Here is a 16621-nt window from a genome sequence, read left to right as displayed (position 1 = left end):
CCTCAATACTCGGGCCACATAATGAGAAGACAAGACTTATTGGAAAAGACATGTTGGGAAAGACAGAAAGCAGAAAGAGAATGGGGCAGCAGAGGTGAGACAGTGTCATGGAAGCAATGAATATGAGCTTGGACAGATTTCAGAAGATAGTGGAAGATAGAAGGACCTGGTGTGCTATGATGGGGTCACGAAGAGTTGGGTATGATTGAATGACTGAACAACAACATCTGCTCTAATATTTTTATCTTTCTAGATTTCTCTTGTCTTCCTATTTCAAAGGTTCTACCTAGCTTTGATATTTTCATCAAGGATGCCTAAAAGTCATGTATTCTAATAAAGGTCTATTATTTTCCTCTAGAGGATTATACTCAATCTTGCAGGATGTTATTTTTTTGCCAATAAAACTTTTTCTTTTGCCTTTTGTAATATTTTATTCCAAGCTTTCCATTCCTTTATATTAGTTATATCACAAATTTGTATGATCCTGTCTGTGGTTCCTTGTTCTTTGAACTCTTCCATTTGGCTAGTTTTGCTTTTTAAGGCATTCTTTTCCTCATTGGCTTTTTGGACCTTTTTTGCCATTTGGGTTAGTCTATTTTTTAAGGTGTTATTTTCTTCAGTATTTTTTTGGGTCTCCTTTAGCAAGCTATTGACTTGTTTTTCATGATTTTCTTGCATCACTGTTATTTCTCTTTCCAGTTTTTCCTCTACTTCTCTTACTTGCTTCTCAAAATTCTTTTTGAGCTCTTGCATGTCCTGGGACTGATTCATATTTTTCTTGGAGGCTTTGGATATAGAAGCTTTGACTTTGTTGTCTTCTTCTGGTTGTATGTTTTGATCTTCTTTGTCACCAAAGTAATATTCTATGGTCTGACTTTTTTTGTGCTGTTTGCTCATGATCCCAGACAATTACTTGAGTTTTAAACTCTTTGTTAAGGTAAGAGTCTGCTTTCAGTGTGGAGAATGTACTATCCAAGCTTCAGGGGTTTTGTGTAGCTATTTTCAGATACTTTTAGAGACATGTAAATTTTCAGTTCTTCCAAAGTGGTATGATCAAGGGTGAGGTATTTACTCCTTTCCTGGCCTGGGCTCTGGTCTCTGAGTGACTACAAGCACTCTTTTCTGCCTTGGAATAGTGAGAATTCTCTCTTCACCACCACCACCACAAGCTCCACTATGCCAGCACTCCTGCTTGTCCCAGGACCGCCACCCAGAGCTGTGACCCAGATCCAAGCATAGGCAAAGCAAGAGAATACTGCCTCAGCACCAGCAAAGATATCCCTGCAATCCCCCTTTAATCAGCCACTTGATTCCCCCTCAGTTTGTAGGCTGAGTGCTCCAGAAGCAGCTGCTGCACTAGGCCTGGGGCCTGACTGAGTTCCTCTCTCACCAAGTCAGACAGACCTTTCCTACTGACCTTCTAAGTTGTCTTAGTTGTTTGTGGGTTGAGAAGTCTGGAAACCGCCACAGCTCCCCTTGATTCAATCCCCTGAGGACTGCTCCAGGTTCACTGAGGCCCGGTCTTTGCCTGCGTGGCCCATGCTGAACTGTGCTCCTCTCCCAACCTGTCGCAATAGACCTTTCCAATCAACCATCCAGGTTGTCTTGGGCTGGAAATTTGTTTCACTCTGTCTTTTTGTGGGTTCTACTGCTCTAGAATTTTAGAGCCATGTTTTACAGGTATTTGGAGGGGCTTGGGGGAGAGCTCAAGCAAGTCACTACTTTTACTCCACCATCTTGCCTCCGTGCTTCCTCTTTGAACTCTTTTGTTCATGCTATTTGCAGTTTTTTTTTCTATGACCTTCAGGCTCCCAATTTTGGAAATGATATTACTGGGTGTTCTCAATTAGAGATTTCTTTCAGGAGGTAACCAAATGAATTCCTTTCTCTTTGCCTGCTAATCCCAATAGTTTTGGGAAGTTTTCTTTTAATTGTTAAATAAAATGGACTTTTTTCAAATCTAAGTCCTTCTTGACCTCTCTGTAGCCTCTGACATTGTCAATCATCCTCTTCTCCTTGATACTCTGTTCTCTCTGTTTTCTTTACCCTACACTCTTCTGGTTTTCCTACCTATTTGACCCCTTCTCCTCAGCCTCCTTTTTTGGATCTACATCTAGGTCATGACCAACTAAGGCTGTGTCCTGGGCTGTCTTCTCTTCTCCCTGTGTAGTATTTCACATGGTGATCTCATAAGCACTCATCAATTCAATTATTTTCTGTTTGCTTGCTGGTCCTAATAATTTTGGGAAGTTTTCTTTTATAATTTCTCAAAATACAGCATCCAGGTTTTTGTAAAGTCATAGTTTTCAGGAAGTCCAATTATTCTTACATGATCTCTCCATTTTTTTCTAGGTTCATGGTTTTTTATAGTAGATAACATATACTTTTAATTTTTCAGACTTTTGGACCTTGTTCTAATATTTCTTATTATTTCATGGAATCATTGACTCAGATTAGCTCTATTTTTCAGAGAGAGTCCATTAGTTGGGTTAGGATACCTTTTTCCTAAGCAATTTATTCTCTTTCCAATTTTTTCCTCAGGAGCTTTAATTTCATTTTTTATAGATTGCTCCATTTCTTTCATTTACTCTTAGAGTTCTTGTGGCCAAGACATTCCTTTTTTCTGAGGTCCTGTTTATTTTTATTGTGGAATTTCTGGGTTTACCTCTTATGCTGTTCTTAACTTATACTATTTCATTATATTGGGAGTTTTCTTCCATTAACTCATATCTTCATTCTCAGTTGCTTTATTGAGGCTTTGTGTCAGGGTCAGGCTGTATCTTATCCAAAACTCTCAGAGGACTCCTGAGCAGTGCTAGTATTACTTGGCACAATGACCTTCCATTGCTAGTTCCATCCTTCAGTGTCTACTACAATCCTGGCAAAAACACAACATGTAACAGATGCCTAGACACACATATTAACCCCAAAATATTCTTAAAATTTATCACATAAATTACAAGGGGACTGGAGCATCATTACAGATAGAACTTTAATCCACAACCCCTTGGATATAAAATTTATCCATAAAAACGGAAGGTTTTAAATATACATTGCCATACCAAATACTCATGAGTTTCAAACTTCATGGAATTAAAAAAAAAAACCTTTTTTAAAACAGAAAGGCCTACCAGAAGAAATTGAAACCATTCAGGAACAGAATGAGTTGCATGACATCCCTGTTTTCCTGCCTACTACTGAAGATAACATAAAAAAGCTTTTGGTGAGACTACTGTAGATGCATTTATAACCCAATACTCCAAATCCAATTTCCAAACTTGCCAGGGCAACCTAGGGCAAACTCACAGGGGGACTGTAGGATATTTAATTTTTTTTACTTAACTGCTTAAAAATGGTCGAGAAATTCTTGGAGAGTAGGAATGAAGCCTCAAGAGCAATGAAAGCATTCACACCTGGTATTGCACCAAAAGGGGCAGTTAGGTGGCACAGTGATGGAATGCCAGGCCCGAAGCTAGGAAGATTCATCTTTCTGAGTTTAAATCTGGCCTCAGACACTTATTAGCTGTGTGACCCTGGTCAAGTCATTTAACCCTGTTTGCCTCAGTTTCCTCTTCTATAACATGAACTGCAGGAAATGGCAAATCACTCTAGTATCTTTGCCAAGAAAACTCTAAACAGGGTAATGAAGTTGGACACAACTGAACACAAAATTGCACCCAAAAAACTATGAACATTTATAAGAAAAAGATATATTGTCTGAGGAACTAAGAGGTTAAACCAAAGAGCTGAAGAAGGTATAAGGAGATATTTTATAGGTAATTAGTGGATAAGTTTCCTGAAAGTACCATAACATTTTTGCTTTTATTAATTCTAGCAAAGCTTTCAAATCAGTTCTGCATTCATGAATTATTTACATACTGCAAATATATTAAATGGATCCAAGTACAGTGAGAATGCTAGAGTATTTGACGTCTCTATAGAATTCTGGTCTCTATTCAAAACATGCCATCAGCACAATAACATCAAAAACAATTGTTATAAAATGCGATCCTTACCCTGTTCTTTATCCTCATCAAGAACTTCAATCCCTCCACCCCTTAGTTCTTTGCAAGGCCATTACTCTTTTACTGGCTACACTCTTTCCTTCCCTATCTTGACCTTATAGTGCTGTCTCAACCCTCTTCTGTGCTCTTCTCGCATCTCTTATCTTATTGAAGATCTTACCCTGTCAAGCCTTAGCCTTGGAATACTCCAACTCTCCACTGCTTTTACTCCTAAACGTGTACTGTTGAATGAAGTTGGAGTGAAGAAATGGTGAGAGGGTTGGCTACAAACTTATATTACATAATCTCAACTAGGCCCTCACTGTAGTGAGGCAATCCCTGTACGTCATCCTGATCAATTCACTATCCCACTCACCACCACAGAGGCCTTTCCAAATCTTTTCATTCTTCCTCAAACCTTCCGTGGCTCCCCTTCCCCCACCCTCTCAGCTGAGAACCCTGTTTCATAATGCACTGAAAAAATTGAGGTCATTCTGAGAATTCCTTCTTCTCCTCTGCTTTTCATCTTATATGACTCGTATGCCTTTCCCCACTATCTCTTCCATCATCCTTGTCTTACATGAAAAGATGGCCCTTCTCCTTACACACTCATGTCTTCTCATCTTCAAAAAACCCTTACTTGATCTGTCCATCCTCTCTAGTTGTTGTCCTGTATCTTTCCTCACTTTCATCCTCCCTCAACTCTTTGAGAAGTCTATCTTCAGTCAGTGCCTCCACTTTTTTCCTCTTACTATCTTCTTAACTTAATCTGGCTTCTGATATCATTTAACTAAAACCGTTCTCTCCAAAGTTAACGGACTTTTCTCAAAGATAAATCCCTCTTGATCTCTCTGTAGCCTTTGACATTGTCAGTCACCCTGTTCTCCTTGATACTCTTCTCTCTTAATTTTTCATAACCCTACTTTCTCCTGACTCTCCTCTCTACCTATCTGACCCCTCCTCCTCAATCTCATTTGTTAGATCTTCATCCAGCTCTGATCTTCAACTAAGACTCTGTCCTGAACTCTCTGTTCTTCTCCCATGCTCTGTATAGTCTAGTACATATTCTCCCATGTATACTTTTTCTGATTTATGTTTTTCCATCAACTTGAATAAAAAAGTTTCTTTGCTACTTACCATGTGTACTCCTTGTAGAACTGGTATTGGTGGGAAGATAGTCAAGCCTTGTGTAAAAATCTTGGGTCCTCTTTTCCTCCTTAAGGAATGTTAATCAGAAGTTTAACTTGAATCTGAAAACCGTATCTGCCTAGACTGACAATATTTAAGAGAACAGATAGATATAATTCTAAGCTAATAACCCCATATCTCGGAGGAGAAGAGAGGGATCATTTTTCTGGCCCCAACCTCCTGCTTCCCCTCCTTGAAGGAATTAAAGTCTTGCTTGGAAAAGGGGCTTGAAGCCATTCTACTTCCCTCTGAACCACACATGCCACCCCAATGCTACATGCTGGGAGCAGTCTTGTTACATGTATATCTTGTCTCCTCTATTATACTGTGAATTCTTTGATAGCAAGATTTTTTTTTTTTGCTTTTCATTGTATTCCCTGTGCTTAGTACATACAGTTCCTGGCACATAATAGGTGCTTAATAAATATTTGTCAACTTGCTTACTTACAGTTCTACCTAACCTTATATACATTATTATCTCTATGAAGTATAACAAGTATGATGCTTTATCCAATTATATGGCTTTGCCAGAAAAGACATCAAGAAGTTCCTTCATCCTGGAAATCTTTCTTAAGTATCAAAAAGCCATTTAGACTCAGCAAGTATAAAATTTGTAACATATGCTAAGGGGAAATAGAGTCTGAATGCTTTGAGCTTGAATTTTGATGACAAACTGAACAAATGGAAAAAGGCAATACTTACAAATATCTTGATCTTCTTCAGGCCAGACATTGAGCATTAAACTATTAAGGAGAAAGTTTTGGCTAAATGCACTGAGAAAATAGCATCTTAAAATCAAAGCTGAATGGGAAAAACATGTTTAAATCAATTAACACCTATGGAAATCTGTCTTAATGTACTCTTAACGAGAATTAATATACACTTTCAGAACTGAAAAATGGATTCTAACAGATGTGAAAGCTATCTGCCCCTTTAGCTTGTGAGCTCCTGGAGAAGAGACAGGGTTTTTTTGTTTGTTTTGTCTTTGTGTTTTTTTTTTTGCCTTTCTTAGTATGTAGCACAATGCCTGGCGTATAGTAGGTGCTTAATAAATGCTTGTTCACTTCATTTAACTTAGCCAAAATGCATACAACACTAACAAAACATGAGTCATATCACCCAAAGGCAGCAATAGAAAAAAAAATAGTACTTTCTCACCAAAAAGGTGTAAGAGAATGGGCAGGCCTTTTCAGAGCAGGTCCAAAACATACAGAACTATTTTTTAAAAAGCTTTTAAAGCCTCTTACTACCTGTCCCTAACATATCCTTCTGACCCCCTTGGATATTACTGTCCTCCACTTTTCTGTGAGCCAACCAAACAATCCTCTCTTTGTTCCTTACATATGCTACTATACTCTGTCTCCTGTCATTATACCTTTGCGCTGATCATCACACATCCCTCCTTATCTCTGCCCCAAAGTCCCTCTTTTCCTTTAAGACAAATTTCAGAGCACCAGCTTCTTCATAAAGCCTTTCCTGCTCCCCGCAGCTGCTAGTGCCCTCCTTCCCAAATTACTTTGTATTTAACTATTTTATATTTATTCACTTTTATATTCATATTGCATATGCTTATCTATGTACTGTTATCTCTCCTAGTAGAATGTGAGCTTCTTATGAGTAGGAATTGCTTCATTCTTTGTCCTTGTTCAACTTCTTCCACTTGAAAAGGCTGCAAACCAAGACCAAAGTGGAGGGAGTGTTGGTGCATGATTTTCTATTTGCAGATGATTGTGCACTCCATGCAGCCTCTGAAGATGAGATGCAACAAAGTATGGATCCATTCTCTGCTGCTTGTGCTAATTTTGTGCTAATCTTGGGCCAATTTTGGCCTAACAATCAATACCAAGAAAACATAGGTGCTCCATCAGCCATCACCACACCATCCACATGTGGAACCATCAGTTACAGTGAATGGAGACGTTTTGAATGCTGTGGATAAGTTTGCTTACCTTGGTAGTGTACTTTCCAGAGTGGTACACATTGATGAGGTTGCCGCATGCATTGCCAGAGCTAGCTCAGTTTGGAAGGCTCCTAAGGAAAGTGTGGGAGGGAAGAGGTATTAGACTGACTACCAAGCTGAAGGTCTACAGAGCTGTTGTGCTGGCCTCATTGTTGTATGACTGTGAAAACTGGACAGTCTACCAGCGCTATGGCAGGAAACTCAGTTGTTTCCATTTGAATTGTCTTAGGAAGATTCTGAAGATCACGTGGCGGGATAAGATACCAAACACTGAGATTCTTTCTCAAACTAAACTCCCAAGCATTCAAGCTCTACTTCAGAGAGTTCACCTCTGGTGCACTGGCCACATTGTTCTAATGCAAAATGTACACTTGCCAAAGAGACTATTTTATGGAGAATTCACGCAGGGCAAGTATTCACATGATGGTCAGAAGAAATGATACAAGGACACTCTTAAGGTCTCTCTTAAGAACTTTGGAACTGATGGTGTGACATGGGAGACAATGGCACGGGACCGCTCAGCATGGCATGTATGAACATGCTGTATGAACAAAGCAGAACAGAAGTAGCTCAAAAGAAATGCGAGATGTACAAATTTAGAGAATCCACCCCAAAAGAACATTCTGATCAGCCACAGCTGGACATAGTGATGTCATTTTGGTCCTCATCAGGAATAAAGGACAGGGGCAGCTAGGTGGTACAGTGGATAGAGCAACGGCCCCGGAGTCAGGAGGACCTGAGTTCAAATCTGGCCTCAGTCACATGATACTAGCTGTGTGACCCTGGGCAAGTTGCTTAACCCCAGTTGCCTGACCAGAAATAAATAAATAAATAAATGAAAACAAGAATGAAAGACAACAACCAACCAACCAACCAATCCTAGCACCTAGTACAGTACCTGACATGTAGCAGGTGCTTAAAAGATGCTTAATTGATCGATTAGTTATCACAGACTGAACTTTTGACCACAATTGCATGAATGCAACATTGCTCCATAAAAACTTATGAACAGTACTTTTAAACAGATGTCAAATTCAAGTCGTTGTTGTTCAGATGTTGTCGTTTTAGTCAGATGTATCTGACTCTTTGTGACATTTTTGGCAAAGACACTGGAGTGATTTGGCATTTCCTTCTCTATCTCATTTTACAGATGAGGAAACTGAGGCAAGCAAAGTCAAATGACGTGCCCAGGGTCACGCAGTTGGCAAGTGTCTGAGGTTGGATTTGAAATTATAGAGATAAGTCTTCCTGATTCCAAGCACAGTGCTGTCCACTGAACCACCTAGCTGCCCAATATTCAAGCTACTTGGAATGAAAACTTTTCCAAAGTAGAAATCTAGGAGGGATCAGAAATCATGTGGGAACAGGCTGAGTATAAACAATCCCTCCATACCTTGTGCTGTCCCCCCACTCCATCATTCTGTGTACTATTGGTATTCTTTTGAGTAGTCTTTCAGTGAACTTCCAGAAGTTGAGCTTACATATTAATACTTTTTGTTCACCTACAAAAAATAGCTGTTTTTATCAGATACAAAAAATAGTAGACATATAATGTCTTGCCATAAGACCATTTCAATTTGAATTCCACTGACCAGGGTGAGAAGAATAATAATCATAGTAGTGGCAGCAGCAAGCATTTTATAATCCTTAAAGGTTTATCCAAATCTATAGATTTAGCATCATATCAATAAATTGGTGGAGTGCTTTATAGCTGTAAGAGGATGAAGGTCATTGTTGATATGATAGGAATGCCTGTAAGACTCAATGCTCGTGTCTCCTTGCCACCAGTTTTCACAGGATGAAGGGACCATAGATTTCAAGCTGGAAGAAAGCATCTAATTATTTGTCAAATGAGAATAATAATAGCACCGTACCTCACAGTGTTCTGGTAAAGATCAAACGAGATGACAGATAAGTATATATAATATATACATGGTGCTTGGCAAATCTTAAAGTGCTATATAAATATTAATATATTAAATTAATGAACATATAAAAACAATAAATATATTGTGACTCAAAAGAATTTCAAACTATTTAATTATATGGAAGGCTACTCTAAGTCACTAATAATAAAATAACAATTTACTTAGCAAGAACATCATGGGAATTGAAAGGACCAACAAAAAGAAGTGCATGTGTTTTATCCCCAACAGCAGAAAAACATAGTTGGAGGCTTGGACAATGTGCATTGCCTGCCCTGAGGAGGGAAGAGGTAAAAGAAAACACTAACTCAGATAGGAGTCATGGCTAAAGACCCTCAGTGGAGAGAAATGAGAAAGTGTCTTAGTAAATTCCTGTGTGAGAGGATCTTTTGAGTACCACCTAAGTGGAACTGAGAGGTAGGTGAAAAACACAGACTAAAGAATGTGATGAATTCAGAGGCCAGGCATGTTGGCCTCTGAAAGAGCTAATTCACAAAGAACATGAACAATAGCTCCCAGGCATACAGCCTAGGAGGTCTGAAGTAGAATCAGCAGAAATGAGTAGAGCTTCATCAGATGGCACAGAAGTCAAGAGTTGAGAAGCAGCACTGGTGCCAACAAGCAACAGTGGTAATTGTGGAACAGAGCAACTGCAGATAAGATGGGCATGATGATGAATTATCTTCATTCTACATGTGGGGTACCCAGGAGTGCCAACTTGCACTCAGAGTCACTTTCGCAGGAGGATTAGCTTCTCTAGGATCAAAGTATTCTATGATCCATCTCTATAAAATAATAGCTCTCAAGTCCCCACTGATTCAGTTCCTTTTCAATAATTAACCAGAGGACGCAGTCAAAAGTAAAGAGATTTACTGAAATGGCATAGTAAGAAGATAAAACAACATTCCCCCCATCAATTCTTCTGCAAACAAATACACCATCAGTTGGCATAGTGAGCAAGTACAAATATCCCATATGGTGGAACCCAAACATGGAGAACGTACATGGAGGGGCAATTTACAACTCTGACCTTGCAAAGCACCTCATGTCCTTTTGTGCCGTCCCCAAACTGCTTCTTAATTGATCAACTTGATCAATCCTTATCCCCAGCTGAATATAGATGGAAGGAGAGGAATGGCGTGGTGAGTAGAAGGCTAGGCTTGGAATCAGGAAGACAGATTCAAATCCTGCCTCTGATGCTTACTAGCTATGTGACTCTTTGTGTCTTTGTGGCTCAGACAACTCTATAGGATTTACCTACCAACTGGTAGATTTAGTGTAATGAAAGTTCCTACATTGGGGGTTCTTATCCTAAAAAAAAATCATGGTTCATTGATCCAAAGTACAAACATGAGAGCCAATGTTGCACAATATTGCACAATACAATGCTTTGGAGACAGGAAGACATGAATTCAAATTCAACCTCTGACAAATTATTATCACATATTTGGGTGACCCTAGGCAAGGCACTTAACCCTGATTGCTCCAATAAATAAATAAAAAAATTAAATTTTTTTTTAAAAAATGAAAAATGCTATCCCTATACAGAGAAAGAACTATGGAGTCCGAATGCAGATCGAAGCATACTATTCTCTTTTTTTTTTTCTTTCTTGTGGGTTTTCCCGTTTGTTCTGATTCTTCTTTAACAACATGACTAATATGGAAATATGTTTAATATGATTGTACATGTATAGCCTATATCAGATTGCCTTCTGTCTTAGGGAGGAGGAAGAAGAAAGAGGAGAAAAAAATTTGGAACTCAAAAGCATATAAAAATGAATGCTGAAAACCATCTTTACATGTAATTGGAAAAAATAAAATACTATTAAATGGAAAAAATAAAAATAAAAACCACCTGCTACAGCCAAACAATGATAACAAATTATTATCCTGGGCGAATTGCTTAGCCTCACAGTGCTCCAAACATTAGTCTTTAACACTAGTAAGTTGTAGATTGGTTTCTAATATGTATGGGAGAGGGAGTTTCCTATCAATGAAATTGTAAGTACAGTAAAAAGAGAACTAATTCTACTTGGAAGTCCCATTTCTTGCCACCTAATAATCACAAGGTTTTCATTATTGAGGGGAAATTCTCTAGGAGGGAAAGGTTCTCTCCTGCATACCCAGCTAAATCATTGAAAAATCTATCTACACAGGTTTGTGCTACCATGACCTCTACTGAACATAGTGGATAAATAAGTTCAGAGACCTAGGCCTCTGGTCTAAAAAAAGTCAAAAAGCCCTATTACCTATGCATGGAAGCCCTCTACCAGTTAGTGCCCAGAGAGGTGGGATAGTTCACTCTCTGAAGAGTACAGTGATATTTTAAAGCACTTAAATGTGGAAGAATTAGATTTTCCCTACTTGACCCCATAGGCCAGAATTAAGAATTAAGAAGGAGATTGCATATTTAAAATTAATGGAAAGAAAAGCTCCTAACTATTAGAGTTATTCAAAAATGTAATGGATTCCCTTGGGAGGTGTCTGCAGCCTTCAAGTCCAGGCTAGCTATCAGTAATTTCTGTTCAGGTACAGGTTGGACTACATGACCACTGAGTTCTCTTCCATCTCTGTGTTCTCTTATTATGTGATAATGTTATACTCAGCAACGAGAAGCACCAGGGGGTGCAGAAAAATAAGAAAATTAATGGGACTATGGTCTTTCCAGTTAAATAGTGGACAAAACTTTATAAGCCTATCTTCAGAAAGCTGAGCATATAATGACTACTTAATATTTGTTAAATTTACAAAAGAATGGAGTAAAAATAAGATTCCATTTCCAGAAGGGGAAATTATTTCCCTTCTTCCTTATTGATTCACTTGTTTTAAAGCTTTCTTCACTCTACCTGTTTAGTTGTTCAGTTGTTTCAGTTGTTTCCAACTCTTTGTGACCACATTTGGGGTTTTCTGGACAAAGATACTGCAGTAATTTGCCATTTCCTTCTCCAGCTCATTTTACAAATGAGGAACTGAGGCAAACATGATTAAGTGACTTGCCCAGGGTCACATAGCTAGTAAGTGTCAGAGGCCGGATTTGAACTCAAGTCTGCCTGACTCCGGGCCTTACTCTATCCTAGCTTACTTCAAAGATTAAAATGATGATTAAAGAATAAAATCTTCTTTATTTCACTCAACCGCCACTACCATCCCCGACACATTTAACTTCCTTTCGTTTGGGTTGTGTCTTTCTAGGGAGTTTCCCATTGGGGAGAAATCATGTCTACTTCTATATTTTGTATAATACTTAATACATTGCTACTCTTTAGAAGGAGTTGTACTTCTTCAATCTCACCAATATGGATATTGCCTTTAATGGTGGAGCACTGTGAGGCTAAGCAACTTGCCCAGGATAATAATTTGTTATTATTGTTTGGCTCTAGCAGGTGGTTTTTATTTTTATTTTTTCCATTTAATAGTATTTTATTTTTTCCACCATTTTCCCTATCCATATATTTTTTAAAAATATTTTATGATTTTAGTCTATTTCCTGCTATGAATTGTCCACAGGGGATAGATACATTCAAAATGTTAAAGGTCTTTTCCTAGGAAAATCTGGTCCCTTGGTCTTTTAGTGGGTTGCTGAGTAATAATAATGATAATAACAGGGAACCAGGCCAGGAATGTGAATATGTTACAAGAAATGCAAAATTAGGAGGAGGAAGTAGGAAGGGAACTAAGGAATGCTGTGTTTTAGTGATGTAGAACTCATTGAGAGAAGAGCCGCTTTGATTAAACCCTTCGACTGCTCGGCTCAATTTAGTTCTCTATCAATGCATCTCTTCAGTTCTTATCCCTATGCTTAGACAGAGGTATTATATTATGACAGAATAGGATTGGGTAATCTCATCACTTACCTCGGCTTATGACAAGCTGGGACAGGTTGAAGTAAGCTACCAAGGAAGATTAGGAGACACGAAGGACACTTGGCTCCACTAGAAGGGGGTTAGCAGGAGCATGCAGAAGTGCACAGACCTAGAGAAAAATCTGAAGGCTTGAAAGATAGAACATGTCACCAACTTTGATAAATTTGATAAAATTCATCTGTGATTAAATTCAGGGTAGAAGAATTAATTCAGATATTTCCTGAAGTAGGGCAGCTTTCTGAATGAAACTCTCTAAAATGCTTTTTACGTACATATCTTCCATCAAGGTGACATTTCAAGACTACAACTATAGGGCTAAAAATGTCTTGGAGGTTTTGGGGGTTTTTTTTTTGGTCCAGACCTGGGTTTTATCAGTATAGGGAGCTCCCTGAGGAAATTCCCTCTCTTCACAATAGTTCTGAAACAACTACTCAGCAATTTATAGTCATAAGAAGTTAACACAGGCCCAGAAAGGTTAACGTTTTTGTATAGGACCTTACAGGCAGTATAGGTCTTGAACTATGGGATTTGAACCCGGGTCTTCCTCAGAGTCCAGCTCTCTATACAGTATGCCACACTGCCTATTTGCCATGGAGTGTGTTGGTTTAAAGATATACTATATATTTTGTCTCTCTAATAACATCTAACCTTGAGGTCAGAGCACATGTATTGTACTTCTTTGTAGCTAGGAGGGAATACATGCTTTGTACAGTCACTAGATATTTTTTGGTTAATTAATAATGCCCTAATTTTGTCATGTGTACCCAAAACCCATCTTCCCCTAAACTGATTCTTACTAGAGACATTGATAAATACCTAAAGAGTGGATTTTTCTTACTATAATAGTAAGAGAAAGAAAACCCCTCAATATTTGACCTTCTCAAAAAGAAGAAGTTCATGTTGTTTCCCTTTCTTATTCTTAAAAAACTAAGACTGTATATATCTACATGTATTTCTATGGTCCTGTCATTAAAAGCAGAAAGAAATAGGGACTGGACCTGTGATTTTATTGGCATAGGGTATATCTGGGGGAGTAAACTTTCTCTACCAATATGGGTCAACACCTCTGCCTCTTAGTTTTAGAGAATTTGATTGAGAAAACTGAGAGGTCAAGTGACTTCCCCAGGGTCCACAGGTATGTGTCAGAAAGAGGACTTGAACTGGTCTTCCTAACTTGAAGGCTGGATCTTTATCCACTATGCCATACTACCTCTCATGTCATTAAGGGATGTAACCTGCTCTGAACAAAAAGATGAATTGGAACTTATTTTGCTGTCCAAGTTTTCAAGTTTTTTTCTTGCAAAAATAGCCAGAAATAGCTTCTTTAGAAGCATCTAAAGTCTCAAACAAATTTAAACTTGAAAAAAAAATAGGGAGGGAGGGCAATGAATTGTGATTAATTTCATTTTTTTTCAAGATCTTTTTAGAGGATGAATTAGAATTTCAGCTATCTCTGATTTCAACAAAGCCTAAGGTCTATGCCAGTTACAGAACAAGTTTTTGGGTAATATGAAAAAAAAAGACTAGAATGTTGCAGTTTTCTTCACAATATAGTTTTATTTTTTTAAGGTGAAGAGTGATGTGACTATAGTGGTATAGATATAGCTATCTATCTGTATCCCACTACTGCCATCCATCATCTCTTTCTTCTAGTTTCAGTTATAAGTAGAAACACCTTCTAGAGGGGCAATGATACAAAAGAATAGAAAGGGCAACCAAACTGTGCATACCCCTTGATCCAGCAATACCACTACTAAGTCTGTATCCCAAAGAGATCATAGAAAAGGGAAAAGGACTTACATATGCAAAAATATTTGTAGCAGCCCTTTTCGTGGTGGCAAAATATTGGAAATTAAGGGGAAGCCTGTAAATAGAATGAAAATACTATTGTGCAATAAGAAATGAAGAACAGGCAGATTTCAGAAAATCTGGAAAGACTTGTATAAACTGATACAAAGTAAAATGAGCAGAACCAGGAAAACATTGTTCACAGTATTAGCAGTGCTGTGTGATGATCAACTACAGATGACTTAACTCTTCTCAGCAATACAATGCTTTCTATATCCAGATAAAGAATTGATGGACTCAGTGCATATCAAAGCACATTTTTCACTTACTTTATTATTTCTCTTGCTTTTTTTTCTTTTGATCTGTTTCTTCTTTCATAACTGTGACTAATGTGGAAATATTTTTTACACGATAGCAAATGTATAAACTATATCAAACTGTCTACAATTTTCAGAAGAGGGATGGGGAGGGAGGGAGAAAAATTTAGAACTCAAAATCTTGTAAAAATGAATGCTAAAAGTTTTCTTGACATGTAACGGGAAAAATACTATTAAACTTAAACAACAACAACAACAAAAAGAATTAGAAGAATTGTGCATTTACCAGGGAGACTGCCTTCCTCCTTCCTCAGGCCCAGTACCTCAACACATTTCCCTAAAAAAATTATTAAATTTAAGACACTTAGGGGTCCAGATTGATTTAAGCTTCTCCTTCCCTATTCCAACCTGATTCTACCATCTTATCAGTTTTCCTAATTCTTCTTTGTCTATGTTTCCCACCTTTCAATGGTTGGTAACTCTCTTTACACCAAGGTTAATAAGTTTGCTTAATTAAAAAAAATTTTAAATCTCCTTCAAAGCCTACACCATCTGATAATCCTGTAACATTTTAATTATACGTGAAAAAGATATAATTGGAATGGATATCTTCACTGGAGAATTGGCTTAGGGTGAGGAGAAACAAAAAGAGAGCTTCCTAATGAGATTCTGACTGTGTCCTTACCAGTTTTAGATGAACAGCTTTTATCCTTGCTATTTAAAATTCCATAATGAGCACAAAAATATGGGAGAGAAGGGAGCATGATATTCTGTGTTATTCTAATACCACATTAAGGCACTTGAACTAATATTGTTTTCAGTGACATGGAAAAATCAGAGCTGACGGGGGAAAGGTGAGGGAGAAAACAGGAAATTCTGATAGAAAAGGAAATGAGAACTAAGGGCTATATAAGCTCCTCTTTAAGCAGCAACAAATCAATTTAAGTATATCAATAATTTGCTATAGGTCTTTATTGATAAATGTTTTTTTTAATTGCCCAATCTTGTCTTTAATTTTTCAAGATGAAAGTAAAATCAGTTCCTCTTTAAAAATGTACATTTTCCCGACAAAATCTAACATGTTAAGACTAAGAACCTGTCATGACTTCAAACCTCCCCTAAGAACTTAGGTCAGTCCCTAACTTAAAATGGCTGCCAGCCGTCCTGGTCCTTTGTTCCCTTAAGGATAACGCACGGGTAGCTGGATATACATAGTTGAATATTTTAAAAGATGATGGCAGAGGGGAATTAGCCCATCTGGAGAGCTCAAAATAGGGGTAACACTTTATGGCATAATCCTCACCAACTTAAAACCTTTTTCAGGTGGCTAAATATTATTTTTCCAGTGTTTTGATTTTCTAGTGTCACAAGCAACGTTCAAGGGATAATTGTCAGCAAGACAAAAATTCTGGTAATTATACCTCATATTTTTCTAATACCCTTCTCTTAAACTCAAAGCACTTCTTTTAAGTCTTACAATATGCCTCTGAGGTAGGGACATCAAGAACTTAGCCCTATTATGTGTAAAGATGAGGTTCCAATCCCATCCGAATTAATTATATATAGATAAGGAAAC

At 37.9% G+C, this 16621-nt stretch overlaps 1 long non-coding RNA gene across 1 annotated transcript; it reads right to left on the bottom strand.

The window, feature by feature from the left end:
• Positions 1-5139: 5139 nt before the first annotated feature.
• Positions 5140-7225, bottom strand: LOC144455609 (uncharacterized). The gene is made up of 3 exons (XR_013484333.1): positions 7142-7225; positions 5895-5935; positions 5140-5220 (listed from the first exon to the last, which is right to left on the bottom strand). It is a non-coding gene; the product is annotated as an uncharacterized LOC144455609 (long non-coding RNA).
• Positions 7226-16621: the final 9396 nt, after the last annotated feature.

This window comes from Phascolarctos cinereus, unplaced genomic scaffold, assembly GCF_003287225.1.
Source record: "Phascolarctos cinereus isolate Bilbo 61053 unplaced genomic scaffold, phaCin_HiC Scaffold_1;HRSCAF=81, whole genome shotgun sequence".
NCBI classification, from domain to species: Eukaryota; Metazoa; Chordata; class Mammalia; order Diprotodontia; family Phascolarctidae; genus Phascolarctos; species Phascolarctos cinereus.
This window is presented reverse-complemented; position numbering and strand designations above follow the sequence as displayed.